A 6,000-nucleotide genomic window follows, 5' to 3' on the forward strand; every position below is an offset into this window, starting at 1 on the left:
ACTTTTTTCCAAAATTTTCAATATTCCCCAATTTGTCCCAAATTTACACAATTTGATGGCATTTCTGTCTGGATGCTGCATCTGAAATTTTAGCTCTCTATCTCCTTCCTTGTCACAGATATGGGCTTTTAAATTTTTCTCCAGTTTCAAAAATCGATGACCCGGGGGTCAACTTTTTTCCAAAATTTTCAATATTCCCCAATTTGTCCCAAATTTACACAAATTGATGTCATCTCTGTCTGGATGCTGCGTCTGAAATTTTAGCTCTCTATCTCCTTCCTTGTCACAGACATGGGCTTTTCAAGTTTTCTCCAGTTTCAAAAATCGATGACCCAGGTCAACATTTTTAGAAAATTTTCAATATTCCCCAATTTGCCCCAAATTTACACACATTGATGGCATTTCTGCCTGGATGCTGCGTCTGAAATTTGAGCTCTCTATCTCCTTCCTTGTCACAGATATGGGCTTTTCAAGTTTTCTCTAGTTTCAAGAGTCGATGACCCGCGTCAACATTTTTAGAAAATGTTCAATATTCCCCAATTTGCCCCAAATTTACACACATTGATGGCATTTCTGTCTGGATGCTGCGTCTGAAATTTTAGCTCTCTATCTCCTTCCTTCTCACAGATATGGGCTTTTTAAGTTTTCTCCAGTTTCAAAAATCGATGACCCGGGGGTCAACTTTTTTCCAAAATTTTCAATATTCCCCAATTTGTCCCAAATTTACACAAATTGATGGCATTTCTGTCTGGATGCTGCGTCTGAAATGTTAGCTCTCTATCTCCTTCCTTGTAACAGATATGGGCTTTTTAAGTTTTCTCCAGGTTCAAAAATCGATGACCCGGGTCAACATTTTTACAAAATTTTCAATATTCCCCAATTTGCCCCAAATTTACACAAATTGATGGCATTTCTGTCTGGATGCTGCGTCTGAAATTTTAGCTCTTTATCTCCTTCCTTGTCACAGATATGGGCTTTTAAAGTTTTCTCCAGTTTCAAAAATCGATGACCCGGGGGTCAACATTTTTCCAAAATTTTCAATATCCCCCAATTTGCCCCAAATTTACACACATTGATGGCATTTCTGCCTGGATGCTGCGTCTGAAATTCTAGCTCTCTATCTCCTTCCTTGTCACAGATATGGGCTTTTCAAGTTTTCTCTAGTTTCAAGAATCGATGACCCTGGGGTCAACATTTTTCCAAAATTTTCAATATTCCCCAATTTGCCCCAAATTTACACACATTGATGGCATTTCTGCCTGGATGCTGCGTCTGAAATTGTAGCTCTCTATCTCCTTCCTTGTCACAGATATGGGCTTTTCAAGTTCTCTCCAGTTTCAAAAATTGATGACCCGGGTCAACATTTTTCGAAAATTTCCAATATTCCCCAATTTGCCCCATATTTACACAAATTGATGGCATCTCTGTCTGGATGCTGCGTCTGAAATTTTAGCTCTCTATCTCCTTCCTTGTCACAGATATGGGCTTTTCAAGTTTTATTAAAATTCAAGAATCGATGACCCGCGGGTCAACATTTTTAGAAAATTTTCAATATTCCCAAATAAGTCCCAAATTTACACAAATTGATGGCATTTCTGTCTGGATGCTGCGTCTGAAATTTTAGCTCTCTATCTCCTTCCTTGTCACAGATATGGGCTTTTCAAGTTTTCTCTAGTTTCAAGAATCGATGACCCGTGGGTCAACATTTTTAGAAAATTTTCAATATTCCCCAATTCGTCTCAAATTTACACAAATTGATGGCATTTCTGTCTGGATGCTGCGTCTGAAATTTTAGCTCTCTATCTCCTTCCTTGTCACAGATATGGGCTTTTAAAGTTTTCTCCAGTTTCAAAAATCGATGACCCGGGGGTCAACATTTTTCCAAAATTTTCAATATTCCCCAATTTGCCCCAAATTTACACACATTGATGGCATTTCTGCCTGGATGCTGCGTCTGAAATTGTAGCTCTCTATCTCCTTCCTTGTCACAGATATGGGCTTTTCAAGTTCTCTCCAGTTTCAAAAATTGATGACCCGGGTCAACATTTTTCGAAAATTTCCAATATTCCCCAATTTGCCCCAAATTTACACAAATTGATGGCATCTCTGTCTGGATGCTGCGTCTGAAATTTTAGCTCTCTATCTCCTTCCTTGTCACAGATATGGGCTTTTCAAGTTTTATTAAAATTCAAGAATCGATAACCCGCGGGTCAACATTTTTGGAAAATTTTCAATATTCCCCAATTTGCCCCAAATTTACACACATTGATGGCATTTCTGCCTGGATGCTGCGTCTGAAATTTTAGCTCTCTATCTCCTTCCTTGTCACAGATATGGGCTTTTCAAGTTTTCTCCAGTTTCAAAAATTGATGACCCATGGGTCAACATTTTTAGAAGATTTTCAATATTCCCCAATTTGCCCCAAATTTACACACATTGATGGCATTTCTGCCTGGATGCTGCGTCTGAAATTGTAGCTCTCTATCTCCTTCCTTGTCACAGATATGGGCTTTTCAAGTTTTCTCTAGTTTCAAGAATCGATGACCCGCGGGTCAACATTTTTAGAAAATTTTCAATATTCCCCAATTTGCCCCAAATTTACACACATTGATGGCATTTCTGCCTGGATGCTGCGTCTGAAATTGTAGATCTCTATCTCCTTCCTTGTCACAGATATGGGCTTTTCAAGTTCTCTCCAGTTTCAAAAATTGATGACCCGGGTCAACATTTTTAGAAAATTTTCAATATTCCCCAATTTGCCCCAAATTTACACAAATTGATGGCATCTCTGTCTGGATGCTGCGTCTGAAATTGTAGCTCTCTATCTCCTTCCTTGTAACAGATATGGGCTTTTTAAGTTTTCTCCAGGTTCAAAAATCGATGACCCGGGTCAACATTTTTACAAAATTTTCAATATTCCCCAATTTGCCCCAAATTTACACAAATTGATGGCATTTCTGTCTGGATGCTGCGTCTGAAATTTTAGCTCTTTATCTCCTTCCTTGTCACAGATATGGGCTTTTAAAGTTTTCTCCAGTTTCAAAAATCGATGACCCGGGGGTCAACATTTTTCCAAAATTTTCAATATCCCCCAATTTGCCCCAAATTTACACACATTGATGGCATTTCTGCCTGGATGCTGCGTCTGAAATTTTAGCTCTCTATCTCCTTCCTTGTCACAGATATGGGCTTTTAAAGTTTTCTCCAGTTTCAAAAATCAATGACCCGCGGGTCAACGTTTTTAGAAAATTTTCAATATTCCCCAATTTGTCCCAAATTTACACAAATTGATGGCATTTCTGTCTTGATGCTGCGTCTGAAATTTTAGCTCTCTATCTCCTTCCTTGTCACAGACATGGGCTTTTCAAGTTTTCTCTAGTTACAAGAATCGATGACCCGCGGGTCAACATTTTTAGAAAATTTTCAATATTCCCAAATAAGTCCCAAATTTACACAAATTGATGGCATTTCTGTCTGGATGCTGCGTCTGAAATTTTAGCTCTCTATCTCCTGCCTTGTCACAGATATGGGCTTTTCAAGTGTTCTCCAGTTTCAAATATCGATGACCCGGGTCAACATTTGTAGAAAATTTTCAATATTCCCCAATTTGCCCCAAATTTACACACATTGATGGCATTTCTGCCTGGATGCTGCGTCTGAAATTTTAGCTCTCTATCTCCTTCCTTGTCACAGATATGGGCTTTTCAAGTTTTCTCTAGTTTCAAGAATCGATGACCCGCGGGTCAACATTTTTAGAAAATGTTCAAAATTCCCCAATTTGTCTAAAATTTACACAAATTGATGGCATTTCTGTCTGGATGCTGTGTCTGAAATTTTAGCTCTCTATCTCCTTCCTTGTCACAGACATGGGCTTTTCAAGTTTTCTCTAGTTACAAGAATCGATGACCCGCGGGTCAACATTTTTAGAAAATTTTCAATATTCCCAAATAAGTCCCAAATTTACACAAATTGATGGCATTTCTGTCTGGATGCTGCGTCTGAAATTTTAGCTCTCTATCTCCTTCCTTGTCACAGATATGGGCTTTTCAAGTTTTCTCTAGTTTCAAGAATCGATGACCCGTGGGTCAACATTTTTAGAAAATTTTCAATATTCCCCAATTTGTCTCAAATTTACACAAATTGATGGCATTTCTGTCTGGATGCTGCGTCTGAAATTTGAGCTCTCTATCTCCTTCCTTGTCACAGATATGGGCTTTTAAAGTTTTCTCCAGTTTCAAAAATCGATGACCCGGGGGTCAACATTTTTCCAAAATTTTCAATATTCCCCAATTTGCCCCAAATTTACACACATTGATGGCATTTCTGCCTGGATGCTGCGTCTGAAATTGTAGCTCTCTATCTCCTTCCTTGTCACAGATATGGGCTTTTCAAGTTCTCTCCAGTTTCAAAAATTGATGACCCGGGTCAACATTTTTCGAAAATTTCCAATATTCCCCAATTTGCCCCATATTTACACAAATTGATGGCATCTCTGTCTGGATGCTGCGTCTGAAATTTTAGCTCTCTATCTCCTTCCTTGTCACAGATATGGGCTTTTCAAGTTTTATTAAAATTCAAGAATCGATGACCCGCGGGTCAACATTTTTAGAAAATTTTCAATATTCCCAAATAAGTCCCAAATTTACACAAATTGATGGCATTTCTGTCTGGATGCTGCGTCTGAAATTTTAGCTCTCTATCTCCTTCCTTGTCACAGATATGGGCTTTTCAAGTTTTCTCTAGTTTCAAGAATCGATGACCCGTGGGTCAACATTTTTAGAAAATTTTCAATATTCCCCAATTCGTCTCAAATTTACACAAATTGATGGCATTTCTGTCTGGATGCTGCGTCTGAAATTTTAGCTCTCTATCTCCTTCCTTGTCACAGATATGGGCTTTTAAAGTTTTCTCCAGTTTCAAAAATCGATTACCCGGGGGTCAACATTTTTCCAAAATTTTCAATATTCCCCAATTTGCCCCAAATTTACACACATTGATGGCATTTCTGCCTGGATGCTGCGTCTGAAATTTTAGCTCTCTATCTCCTTCCTTGTCACAGATATGGGCTTTTCAAGTTCTCTCCAGTTTCAAAAATTGATGACCCGGGTCAACATTTTTCGAAAATTTCCAATATTCCCCAATTTGCCCCAAATTTACACAAATTGATGGCATCTCTGTCTGGATGCTGCGTCTGAAATTTTAGCTCTCTATCTCCTTCCTTGTCACAGATATGGGCTTTTCAAGTTTTATTAAAATTCAAGAATCGATGACCCGCGGGTCAACATCTTTGGAAAATTTTCAATATTCCCCAATTTGCCCCAAATTTACACACATTGATGGCATTTCTGCCTGGATGCTGCGTCTGAAATTTTAGCTCTCTATCTCCTTCCTTGTCACAGATATGGGCTTTTCAAGTTTTCTCCAGTTTCAAAAATTGATGACCCGGGTCAACATTTTTAGAAAATTTTCAATATTCCCCAATTTGCCCCAAATTTACACACATTGATGGCATTTCTGCCTGGATGCTGCGTCTGAAATTGTAGCTCTCTATCTCCTTCCTTGTCACAGATATGGGCTTTTCAAGTTTTCTCTAGTTTCAAGAATCGATGACCCGCGGGTCAACATTTTTAGAAAATTTTCAATATTCCCCAATTTGCCCCAAATTTACACACATTGATGGCATTTCTGCCTGGATGCTGCGTCTGAAATTGTAGATCTCTATCTCCTTCCTTGTCACAGATATGGGCTTTTAAAGTTTTCTCCAGTTTCAAAAATCGATGACCCGGGGGTCAACATTTTTCCAAAATTTTCAATATTCCCCAATTTGCCCCAAATTTACACACATTGATGGCATTTCTGCCTGGATGCTGCGTCTGAAATTGTAGCTCTCTATCTCCTTCCTTGTCACAGATATGGGCTTTTCAAGTTCTCTCCAGTTTCAAAAATTGATGACCCGGGTCAACATTTTTCGAAAATTTCCAATATTCCCCAATTTGCCCC

The sequence above is a fragment of the Genypterus blacodes genome, unplaced genomic scaffold (assembly GCF_046128005.1).
Source record: "Genypterus blacodes isolate CSIRO-AG114 ecotype Tasmania unplaced genomic scaffold, CSIRO-AGI_Gbla_v1 ptg000072l_1, whole genome shotgun sequence".
Lineage (NCBI taxonomy): Eukaryota > Metazoa > Chordata > Actinopteri > Ophidiiformes > Ophidiidae > Genypterus > Genypterus blacodes.